General features: G+C 37.9%; 2 long non-coding RNA genes across 3 annotated transcripts in view; both read left to right on the top strand.

Annotated features, from left to right (window-relative positions):
• The window catches only part of LOC139190188 (uncharacterized), a 100,497-nt gene extending 91,580 nt beyond the window's left edge, over positions 1-8,917 (top strand). Inside the window, exon 6 of one of the 2 annotated variants that reach the window (XR_011574250.1) lies at positions 8,811-8,917. This is a non-coding gene — a long non-coding RNA (uncharacterized lncRNA). Of the gene's footprint in view, positions 1-8,523; positions 8,606-8,810 lie in introns of those variants that run through there. The other variant, XR_011574249.1, reaches the window with a different exon arrangement.
• A 2,250-nt stretch (positions 8,918-11,167) lies between these two features.
• On the top strand, positions 11,168-12,310 carry LOC139190164 (uncharacterized). Its single transcript, XR_011574213.1, has 2 exons — positions 11,168-12,049; positions 12,167-12,310. It is a non-coding gene; the product is annotated as an uncharacterized lncRNA (long non-coding RNA).
• The last annotated feature ends 882 nt before the right edge of the window (positions 12,311-13,192 follow it).

The raw sequence follows: 13,192 nt of genomic DNA, 5'->3' as shown, positions 1-13,192 counted from the left end.
GGTGAAGCTTTGATGGTGAAGCTTTGATGGTGAAAGTATGTAGAGGGAGCTTTCTAGGTGAAGCTTTTTTAGGTGAAGCTGTGTAGGTGAAGCTTTTTTAAGTGAAGCTTTTCGGGTGAAGTTTTTTGGGTGAAGCTTTGTGGGTGAAGCTTTTTAGGTGAAGCTTTGTGGGTGAAGCTTTTTTAGGTGAAGCTGTTTGGGTGAAGCTTTTTGGAGGTGAAGTTTTTTTTTTTTTTTTTGGGTGAAGCTTTTTTAGGTGAAGCTTTTTGGGTGAAACTTTTTGGATGAAGCTTTTTGGGTGAAGTTTTGGAGGTGAAGCTTTTCGGGTGAAGCTTTTTGGATGAAGCTGTTTGGAAAGTCGAGGTCTTCTCGTTTAGGTGAGTCTGGCTTCCACCTCCCACTTGTTGATAAAGGATGGTTGTAGGGGGTTTCTCCTGATATGTCTTTGCTTCGGCGGAGGCATGGTTATAAGCCTGCGCCATCACCTCAGAGTAAGTCTTCCAAGTATTGGCATTGATCATGTATTTAAAGAAACAATCACGTAGGCCTGCCGTGAAGGCTTTGAGGGCAGTCTTGTCGTCTGCCTCGGCACACCGGGAGTATTCATGGCTGAAGCGGCCAGCATACATACGTAATGACTCGTCTGGCTTCTGGCGGATAGTGTACAGGTCATCAATTTAGAGCTCCGCCAGAAAGGGTGGAGGGGAAGAGAAGACATCGCTCTTCGTCGGTGTGCATCCGGTATGCCATGGTGGACTCAAAGAGGTTAAGGTGCTCAATCGGGTCCTCTTTCCCAGTATAAAGTTGCAAGCCAAGCTTCTGCTTTGTCTTTGCTTGAATGGGGGTGTTGAGGATCCTCCTTGTAAGAGGGCCAGGCCTGGGTTGGTTCCAGTCAGGTATTTCAGCCTGACGTTCAGCCTTCAACTTGTTTACTTCCTCAAGAAGTTGTAGGACAAGGGGGTCCTGAGCGGAGTTATGTGCCACTGGAGCTTTCTTTCGTAAATCTCCATCTCCTCTTGGAATTAGGAAGGTTTGATCAAGGGCATGTGATTTTTCCCTGGACTCGCTGTACTGGCTTCCAGGGTATGTCTGTCGGAACACCTCTGAGTCCCCTGTACCCTCATGTCTCTCTAGGACTTGTTGCCCCTTCCCCAAGTTGGTGGCCGGCTCGGGCCGTGGCAGGGGACCGAGTCTCTCAGAAATCCTTGGGTCATTGATCTTTGAGCTTATATGGATGGAATTCTCTCGACGTTGCTTCAGGAAATCCCGACAATCGCGAAAGACGGCTTTCGATCCTTCTGCCCCTTCAGCAAAGAGGTGTCTCCCTCCGCTTCTCATGGTTCGGGTCGAAGCAACTGGGTTAAGAGAAGCCTCATGTTGATTATCAAATCGAGGGGTAATTTGTTCCCTATCAGGGATATCTATGTCGAATGCATGTGACCCTCCATGTTGGAGGGCACCCAGTTGATGGTTGACTTCCACGGGGGCAACAAGCTCGCGTGTCTGAGCTTGCCTAGCTTCGTGAAGTGTCTCGAAGAGCTTCTCATATTGCTCCTGGAGGACCTCATTCCTCATTGCTATCTTGTTGTTCTGAGCTTCCAACTCATCGACTTTAGCTTGAAGAAGAACTCGTTTTCCTTCCTTCTTTCGTTGTTTCGCACTATGTGCAAGGGGGGTGTCATTCTGTGTGCTGTGGCTTCCTTCGCTTCCCATGCTGGAGAGGGATGCCTGATCAAAAGAAAGTGTACGAATGATAGAAACCAGCTTGACACAGCTGAAGAGAGTAGGAATAAGTGTCGTTTCCCACAGACGGCGCCAAATGTTGATGCACAAAATCAGCGAAGACTTTGGTACAACAGAAAGTGTCAGGTTTTGTGACCTTCGCTTGGTTGCTTCCGTCACTAGTGAGGATAAGTACGTAAATGAATAGAGACAGAGAAGCAAACACAGGATGTACGTGGTTCACCCAGATTGGCTACGTCCACGGAGTAGAGGAGTTCTTATTAGTAGTGAAGGGCTTACACAAGTACAAAGGATCAAGCTCTCAATTTAGTGAGTTCTTGTGAATGATTTAACACAAAATGGCATTAGGCAATATTGTGGGGGAATGACCCCTATTTATAGAAAAACTTGTAGCTTTGTCACATTGACATGTGTCATGTTATGATTGGTTCTTGATGTCGACACGTGCTGCGCTCTGATTGGCTTCTAATCTTGACACGTGTCGAGTAGTGATTGGCCTCCTGGTCGGAGGGGAACTCTTCTGGGTCCTTGACAGTATAGCGTTGGCCGGTGCTCGGTAGTTTCGGGATTGGTCAAGTATGGTACAAACACTATCAATTGATTCATGCACATCTATCAAGCTCTCCTTCACAATCGAATTCACAATATGTGTATAGCATCGCATGTGTAAACATTCACCATCTAACAAATTCCCAGTAAAATTTTTTAGCTTTATTTTTATAGAGTTCATAGCCGCATCATTCGCATTATCAATAGAAACTGTCAACACTCTTTCTATACCCCCAATCAACTAAACACGACGCAATGATTTCTCCAACTGTCTCCTCATTATCATCAGGTACTTGGCAAAAGTTCAACATTTTCCTATGAAGCTTCCAATCACTATCAATAAAATGGACCTTCAGAGCCATGTAGTCGATCTGTTGCATAGAAGTCCATGTTTGGGTGGTAAGGCATATAGAAACTGACTTTTCATTCACATTAATTAATTACAACAATACAAGATGATATATATAGACACAGTCTAGCTACACTAGTGCCCTTAGTTTCCAAAGCTAATTACACAAATACCATATCTAATGGGTTACAGTTATAACTAATCAGTGACTTGTTTGGATGATTTGGCATCTGTCTCAATACACCCCCTCAAGCTGAGCTTGGGACCAACCATTGAACCAAGAGGCAGCTTGGATTTAAGATAACTGAACCGACTTTTGGATAGGGACTTGGTGTGAATATCAGCTAATTGGTCTTGACTGCAAACAAACTTAACCGTGAGGAGATGCGCCAACACCAATTCTCGGATATAATGGTAGTCGATTTCAATGTGTTTAGTGAGAGCATGGAAGACTGGATTGGAAGCAAGAGAGATAGCTGAAATATTGTCACACCATAGATGGGGAACTTGAGAGAGTGGGAAGCCAATGTCACGGAAAATTTTGCAAATCCAAGTAATTTCAGCAGCGGTATGAGCCAAAGAACGATATTCTGCTTCAGTGGAAGAACGAGCCACAGTGGATTGTTTCTTGGCACTCCAGCTGATAAGATTGGATCCCAAAAAGATACAATAACCACTCGTGGATCGGCGATCAAATGTACAACCTGCCCAGTCAGCATCAGAGAAGGCAGTGAGACAAGTGGAACCCTTTTTGAACCAAATACCTTCAGTGACAGTACCCTTAAGATATCGAAGAACCCTCTTAACAGCCTGCAAGTGTTGAGCACGAGGAGTATGCATGAACTGGCAGATTTGATTGACGGCAAATGAAATATCAGGACGTGTCCATGTTAAGTACTGTAAGCCACCAACAATGGACCGATATTCTGTAGGATCAGAGAGAAGAGGACCCGTGTGATCAAGCTTTTGAGAACCAAGTGGGGTACAACATGGCTTAGCACCAACCATATTTGATTTCCTGAGAAGATCCAGTAGGTACTTTGACTGATGAAGAAAAAGACCTGCAGAGGACCGATGAACCTCTAATCCCAAAAAATAGTGCAAGGGTCCTAGATCTTTGACTGGAAAAAGAGTACTGAGCTTTTGAATGAACAGATTGCACACAGAAGGATTAGGGCCAGTTACCAAAATGTCATCAACATAAACAAGAACAATGACTAGTGAATGACCTTGGAGAACAACTAAGGAAGCATCAGAAGAAGACTGCTGAAAACCAAACTGAAGTAGAGCTTGAAAAAGTTTGTCAATCAACAAGCTTTTCAGTTGCTTCTTCTGATCCAAATAAAGCTGGTATGCATCTCAAGTAAGTGTTACTGAAGATGGGACATCAAACTCAGGATGAAGTGATTTCATAAAAACTTGAGCCCCTTGTCTTTCTAAATGGCTAAAAGGAAAATCGTCGATAATTATCATCTCAGTGCATGCTCTGATATATTCTGCTTCACTTAACCACCCTTCCAAAGAATTCTCACCAGAACAACTAGGAACTTGGCTAGTTTCAAAACTCGGGTTCTCTTTCCTTTTGTGCTCTAATCTATGCGGGTTATTTTCAGTCATTTGTCAAATGATTCCATAAAATACTATCTCCGTGCTTCACAGTATCCACACTGAATTCCTCCCCGCAGTAATTGCATTCATATCTAGGCTCGCTAAGGCCATCATTTTCAAGTTTAATGAAGTGATCCCATACCGTTGGTAGTGATCCAGGTTCTTTTGCCTTAAAGCCCGCACTGAATTTAGGAACTGGTGGAAGCTGGTTAGTTCGGGGAGTTTCAACTGAATTAGGATGAGGAGTTGAATCATTTGGTAGTGATCCAGGTTGTTTTTCTTGAACGCCCACACTGAAGTTAGGAACTGGTGGAAGCTGGTTAGTTCAGGGAGTTTCAACAGAAGGATGACGAGTTGAATCATTTGGTAGTGATCCAGGTTGATTTCCTTTTACGCTCGCACTGAATTTAGGAACTGGTGGAAGCTGGTTAGCTCAGGGAGTTTCAACAGAATTAGGATGGGGAGTTGAATCCTTGTCCATCTCAACCCTAAAAATCAAATTGAGCATGGACTTATAAATCAGATTATTATAGTAACAATCAACACAGCATCAAAAGTATCAAACATATCTCACGAATAATCTCAAAGCATCAGAAATTCCAAGCAATCGGAGACCCATTTGTCTGCCTAATGCACTTATGGAACCACCCCAATAGTTACAGAAAAAACACACACACACAGAGCAGTATCCAAACTGCTAAGAGTCCCTTATTTTAGCTTACAAAAGGGGCGCACACACACACACAGAGCAGTATCCAAACTGCTAAGAGTCCCTTATTTTAGCTTACAAAAGGGGCACATTGTGCGCCCCACTCCACAATGTAATTCCCGGTTGTTAGAATCCCTACCTATATAATGGAACTACCCCAATAGTTACAACATATGTAGGCTTGTTAAATGACAATATGAACTACTCGCAACCGGCCTATGTCTATACAACAACAACAACAAAGCCCTTATTCCGCTAAGTGGGGTCCGCAACGGGCCTATATCTATATGACAGAAATTTCCCAAGGCATTAATCTTGGGATCAATATACATGTAAATGAGGTCATCACTATTTTATGGTAATTTTCAACTTATATGCCACAGATAGACTTGCAATTCTAAGAAATGGAAAGCTGCAAATACCCATCACTCAGTTTACAGATTTATGGTTTATCACACACATCCCTAACAAAAAATACAAACTAAAAATTAAAAATAAAAATTCTCCATTTGGGCATGTACAAAAATCATCAAACATGCTAGGTAACAAAAAAGAATTATGCTTTTCATTACCCATAAATAAATTACAGTGAGTTAGGGCATTAAATCTTCCCCAAAGTTTCTAACTTTCAGTTCTATGTAAGTAGTGACGATAAAAATAATAATAATTATGGTAAAAGGAGAAATCAACATTCCAGAAATGGGGTGCATTTAGAAGATAAACTCACCGGTTTCAGCCGGCAGGCCCTGCAAGGTGCCGGAGAAAGTTTCGAGCTTTTGAGCTGGGAGAAAGTTTCGAGCTTTTGAGCTGGGAGAACCGAAAGGGCGGGAAGAGCGGGCTTTCAGTCTGCAGAAATTATAAGGGTAGAGCTTTTTTCCACGCACGGATGCTCTTATACACCCACACGGCCCTACACTAAGAAAGGCTTATTTATTGATTTGTTCTCTTAAATTGCCATTCAGTGCTCTAAAATCAGATTTGTTGCACTTTTGTCTTTTGTCACCACTTGTATTGTCATTGATTTACCATTTCGTATTTTGGAAAAAAATATCTCCTAAAATTGTGCTAAGGGTTGCTAGCCAGTGACAGATTCAAGATTCGAATCTTGTAGTGTTAAAGGTTCAAATGTTTTTTTCATAGAAACAGAAATGGAAAAAAAAAAAAAGGTTTATTCACTTGAGTCTGAGATATTTTGTTGAACATTTGATGAGCTTGTTGTCGTCAGCCGAACTAAATTATACATATGTCAAAAGTTATTGACATATACTGAAATAATATGATGAGTGATATTAAGAGAATTTGTCAAGTGACGCAACCTTTGATAAGCATTTCGTCAATTACTTGGTGGGCAAAAAAGGGATCATATCAAACATTCTAGAGATTAAAAAGACGAATGTTGTCACTCAATACTATAGTCTAGTGGTATTCCTCTTTCGTTTGGAAGTGAGAAGTCTTTGGTTCGAATCTCGTAGATGACGAATTCGATAACAAATTAGATTGCCCATTGTGTGGTATAACCGAACTCCCTTTTCTCTTAATGTAAAAATATCGATGTACTCAAAAAGACGAATTTAGTTACAAGGAAGTAAAATGTGATTAAAAGATAAAGTGGTATGAAATCCACACACTCCTATTTACTTCTCACAAACTCCTTGTTCATTTCTTTCATTTGATCTTCTTTAACTCAGTCGATCTGACACCCGCAAATTAAGAGAGGGTGTATGAAGTAAAATGAGATGTGTAGATAGCACACCCCAAATAAATTCAAAGACAAAACAATAAATAAGCCTAAAAAATTAAGAGTAAATTATAGTAATGGTCCCTTAACTTTAACCAAATTGGAGCAATGATCTCTCAACTAAAAACTCATTACCATTGGTCTCTCAACTCATCAAAATATGTAGCTATGATCATTTTTGTCAACTTCGTCAAAATTTTATTAAAATAAGTTATATTAGAATGACCATGAGTACAATTGGGGTCTCTCAACTCATCAAACATGTAGCTATGGTCATTTTCGTCGATTTTGTCAGAATTTTATCAAAATGAGTTATGTTAGAAAGACCATTGTTATAATTGGGTTAAAGTCACAGTAGAAAATATCGATAATATCGGCGAAATATCGCCGATATTATCGTTTTTTTGGGACCCCGATATTTTAGTAACTATCCAACTTGTTTTCGGCAGAATATCGCGATATTATCGATAATATCGATAATATCGCGATATTTTCGAAATTATCGCGATATTTGGTATGGACTCATCGGAGAACACAGCCGGAGCAAATAATCCGAAACCCTAAATCCCCAAATTCTAATTCAAAGCAAATGAACTGAATCTACAATACAGGATTCCCTAAAATCGATTTCAGTACAAAAATCAACATGTTTACAAGCCGAGAAGAACGATTTCAGTACAAAAATCAAAGCAAATGAACCGAATCCCTAAATCCCCAAATTCGGATTCAAAGCAACTGAACTGAATCCCTAATTCCTAAATCCCTAAAATCGATTTCAGTACAAAAATCAAGCAACATGCAGATAAATCGCAATCTGTACAAAAATAGAAACCCTGATTCCTAAATCCCTAAAATCAATTTCAGTACAACAAAGGTGCAACATGCAGAAAAATTGAAATCTCTACAAAAATTTAAAGTAAAAGTCGAGAAGAAGAGAAGTAGGAGCCTGGAACATCGTCTTCCTCACGAATCCAAGACGGCTGGGACAAGGTCGTGCTCCTCAGTGGTGTCGACGGCTTGGACTACGATGATTTCCGGTCGATCTCCATGGATCAAGGTGGTTTAGAAGGCGGTTATGGAGTGGTGTCGACGGCTGGGTTTAGGGCGGGTGAGATGGGAGGAGCAGAGGGAGACACGGAGACACGGAGACACGGACGAGGAGGATCGAGATTCGAGAGATGATGTCTGTGTGTGTGTGTGGAAGAACTGGAGAAGGGGGAAGGGAGGGAGAAGACTGAGAAGTTCTCGGTGAGAACGAAGGCTCAGACCGACCTCAGAGAGAGAAGAGAGAAGAGAGAGATTGAGAGGATTCGAGAATATGGTAGTGGAGTGGGAAATGAAAGATCGAGAGAGAGACCTCCATGTGTGGTGTACGTGTGTGGTGTGCGTGTGTGGTGTGGTGGGGGGGTCTCGAAGTGTGTGTGTGGTGGAGTGTGAGTTCTTCAGTCTTTTTTACTGTCTGAGTGATGGCGTGTAAGAAAAAAAAGCATCAAATGCTCCAAATTATTCAAAACCAAATCATTCCAAACCTATGTCTACCTCTCTGATCCAATGATCCAAAGAACTTTTTGCAATTTCAGAACATGCACAACAAATACTACTGCTTTCATAATGAAAGCGTGTGACAGTCTTTCACATGCAAAACAGTGTCAATGTCTTTCACATGCAAAACAGTGTCAATGTCTGTTATATACTTACATTCTTTCATCCAGTGGAGTATCAGAGGCATTCACCGAATTTTAACTTACATTCTTCTTCCCATACCATTTTCAAAACCATTCCAGATCCTTTCCATAGCCAAGCAACACAAAGGCTTCCATATTTAAGGTAAGTTTACAAACTTAAATTTATATTATTGTAATTTATACAACAACAAATAAATTTGTGTGGACTCGTATGTTAATTTTTTTAAGTAATTACTTGCATGTTAATTTTTGTAAGTAATTAAGTAATGTTAATATTAATTGTTTTAAGTAATTAAGTAATGTTGTATAATTATTCCCTAGGACAATTTTAATATGTTTAATGTTATTTATTATTTTATTTTCCTTACCATTTTCAAAGTCATTCCAGATCCATTCCAAAGCTTGAACACAAAGGCTTCAATATTTAAGGTAAGTTTACAAACTTAAATTTATATTATTGTAATTTATACAACAACAAATAAATTTGTGTGGACTCGTATGTGAATCTTTTTAAGTAATTAATACTTGCATGTTAATTTTTGTAAGTAATTAAGTAATGTTAATATTAATTGTTTTAAGTAATTAAGTAATGTTGTATAATTATTCCCTAGGATAATTTTAATATGTTTAATATTATTTATTATTTTATTTCCCTTACCATCTTCATTATCAAATTGGATTATTATTCATTAATATTAGGTTTTTTTATTATCAAATTGGATTATTATTCTTTAATATTAGATTTTTTTATTATCAAATTGGATTATTATTCTTTTATATTAGGTTTTTTTATTATCAAATTGGATTATTATTCTTTTATATTAGGAAATTTTTTTATCAAATTGGTGGATTATTCATTAAATTGGATTATTATCAAATTGGATTATTATTCATCACCATGTTTTATATTAGGATAATTTTTTTATCAAATTGGTGGATTATTCATTAAATTGGATTATTATTCATCACCATGTTTTATATTAGGATTATTTTTTTTATCAAAGTGGTGGATTATTCATTAAATTGGATTATTATCAAATTGGATTATTATTCATCACCATGTTTTATATTAGGATAATTTTTTTATCAAATTGGTGGATTATTCATTAAATTGGATTATTATCAAATTGGATTATTATTCATCACCATGTTTTATATTAGGATTATTTTTTTTATCAAAGTGGTGGATTATTCATTAAATTGGATTATTATCAAATTGGATTATTATTCATCACCATGTTTTATATTAGGATAATTTTTTTATCAAATTGGTGGATTATTCATTAAATTGGATTATTATCAAATTGGATTATTATTCATCACCATGTTTTATATTAGGATTATTTTTTTATCAAAGTGGTGGATTATTCATTAAATTGGATTATTATCAAATTGGATTATTATTCATCACCATGTTTTATATTCGGATATTTTTTTTTATCAAATTGGTGGATTATTCATTAAATTGGATTATTATCAAATTGGATTATTATTCATCACCATGTTTTAATTTAGGATAATTTTTTTTATCAAAGTGGTGGATTATTCATTAAATTGGATTATTATCAAATTGGATTATTATTCATCACCATGTTTTATATTAGGATTATTTTTTTATCAAATTGGTGGATTATTCATTAAATTGGATTATTATCAAATTGGATTATTATTATCAAATTGGATTATTATTCATCACCATGTTTTATATTAGGATTTTTTTTTTATCAAATTGGTGGATTATTCATTAAATTGGATTATTATCAAATTGGATTATTATTCATCACCATGTTTTATATTAGGATTTTTTTTTTATCAAATTGGATTATTATTCATTAAATTGAATTATTATCAAATTGGATTATTATTCATTAATATTAGGTTTTATTATTCCATATTATTTGTATAATTACTTAACTTTTTACAATCATTTTCTTTACTTTGTATTTAATTCTTCTGTAGAATAACTTTATTATTTAGGTTCTCTTATTTTTATCAAAAAATAATTGTCTAATTTTAATGAAAAATAAATATAGGTACGTTTAAGATGTCCAGTAAACGTGATCCAGCTTGGGAACATGGAGACCCAATAGACGGAAACAAACATGGCACAATTTGCAAATATTGTGGTCGGGTAATGAAGAGTGACGGAGTGACACGACTGAAGTATCATCTTAGTGGATTAGATCCATCAAAAAATGTCCAACGATGCGATAATGTCCCCCCAGAAGTGAAGGCATTCATCAGCACATTATTAAAAAATAAAAAACAACAGAAGGAAAAGATGACACAAGGAATGGAAAATATTCGAGCTGGGCTACGGGGAGAAGTCTATGGCCAAGCGGTTGACAGTGATGATGATGACGATGAGGACGAATGTGATGATGAAATGGGACCTGAAGAACGACGCAGTTTGAAACAAGCATTACGTGCCTCCAAACAGTCAGCATGGGAAAGAGAACACCTTCATAAAATTCCTAATAGGGGACAAGGTTCCGGGACAAGTGGTGGTGCACAAATGAGACGGGGAGGCAGTCTTAGAGAATCACAACCAACACCACCAATAGCCCCAAGTTTATATAAGTCATCCAACGCACGTCAAAAGAGTGTTTGGAGTTATTTCAAGGGAGGTAATGTGAAGGAGGGAATGGGGCGTCTAATTAGCAAGTTCTTTATCTATGAAAATGTCCCTGCTGCGAAGGCATCATCACATCATTTCAAAAATATGGTAATGGGATGTCAACAGGCCGGTGTTGGAGTACAACCTCTCACTCCCTATGAGATAAGAAACAAATATTTGGATATGGAGTATAAAGACATTGGCGAGTATGTTAACAAGTTGAGGTCAAAGTGGGAAACTAATGGTTGCACAATCATGTGTGACGGATGGACCGGCCCGACCAGATTATCTATCATCAACTTCATGGTATACTCCAAGGGAAAGACAATTTTTTTGAAGTCTGTTGATGCTTCAGACCATATAAAGAATTACAAGTATATTTACAAATTATTGAGGGATGTAATCATGGAGGTGGGAGAGCATAATGTTGTCCAAGTCGTGACCGACAACGGTTCTGCATTTGTCAAAGCTGGAAAAAAGTTAATGAAGCATCATAATGTGTTTTGGACATCATGTGCAGCACATTGTATTGATCTTATGTTTGAGGCAATGGGGAAGAGAGAGAATGTTGCTACTGTGGTCAAAAGAGCTAGAACGATCACAAATTATATTTACAATCACGGTTGGTTGTTGGCAAAGATGCGTGAATTTTGCAGAGGAGAAATTATTCGTCCAGCTACCACTCGATTCGCCACCAACTATATTGCATTAAACAGCCTACTCAAGAAGAAAGCAGGGTTGAAGCAACTATTCACTAGTGACGATTGGGCCAACCACAATTTCAGCCGCTCAAATACAGGTCGTATGGTGGAAAGTATAGTGCTTGATCATGCTTTTTGGAGTCAAACAGAACATGTGTGTCAAGTGTTTGAACCTCTTTACAAAGTTTTACGGATCGTTGACACTGAAGTGTATCCTACTATGGGGGCAGTATATGAGTTGATGCGTGTAGTGAATGATGAATTGGAAAGAAAACATGGTGCAAGGTGGGTCGTAAAAATAATTGAAGACCGATGGTATAAAACATTATACCACGATTTGCATGCAGCAGGTATAAATTATGTCATAATTTGCAATTCATTTCTTTAGTTGCATAAGTATTATTTATCTTATTAGAGTATGTGTTTCTTTGAACAACATATTATTTGAATCCCTGATACCAATACAGACCCGGTGTTGGAGATGATGGTAACCTTATACGTGCTGTACATAATGTATACTCTAAATTAGACCCTGCATCACCAGCAGTTGGCCAATTTGGAAATGAGGTACACAATTACTTAAATTATAATAATTACTTTGTTGGATTAAACTAACACAATTTATTGTATTCAGCTAACATGGTTTAAAGATGCAAGAAGAACATTTGGAGAACCAACATCAGTTGCTGCTCGAACAAATATGTCTCCTAGTGAGTATAAACATATTTCACTATAAGTTTATAATAGAATTTGTTGGAGTTATTAGGCTTATCAACATTATTTTTCATTGTAGCTGAATGGTGAATCATATATGGGACCGATGCACCAACTGTGAGAAAGTTAGCAATAAAAGTATTATCACAAACAGCTTCCTCATCTGCTTGTGAAAGAAATTGGAGCACATTTGCACTCATCCACACAAAGCAAAGAAATAAGTTGGCTCATAGTAGCTTGGATAAATTAGTTTATTGCTATTACAACATGAAGCTTCAAATTCGAGATAAGGAAGCAGAAATCGATCATGTCGACCGTGGTGACCCACTAGATGTGTTTGATATTGTTGGTGAAGATGATGATACGGAGGGTAACCAACTTTTTCAATGGATTAGACCTCTTCATTTAGATGATGATGAAGGCAACCCAGCTCCCAGAGTTGCTGAAGAAGCACGTAATGAAGGGATAAATGTAGAAAGAGTATTAGAGGAGGAGGTAGGATCTAGCAGCGCTGACTCTTTCGAAGAACTTTTGCACCCAAGACCAAGCAACACTGGAATTCCACCTTTTTCCAATCCTACACAACCACAATATCGTGCTGATACTAATGATAGCTCTAGTACAAGATCAGGAGACTCACCTACCACCGGAGGTGGGAATGATGAAGGACATAGTGAAGCTGGAGGTAGTGGAGCTGGAGGTAGTGGTGGTGGATATGGAAACTATTATGGACCACCACCTCCCGGATATATGAGCCCCTTCACTGGTGAGGCAAACTT

Source organism: Malus domestica, chromosome 12 (genome assembly GCF_042453785.1).
Source record: "Malus domestica chromosome 12, GDT2T_hap1".
NCBI lineage: Eukaryota > Viridiplantae > Streptophyta > Magnoliopsida > Rosales > Rosaceae > Malus > Malus domestica.
Note: the sequence above shows the minus strand (reverse complement) of the source record. Positions and strands in the feature narration are given on the sequence as shown.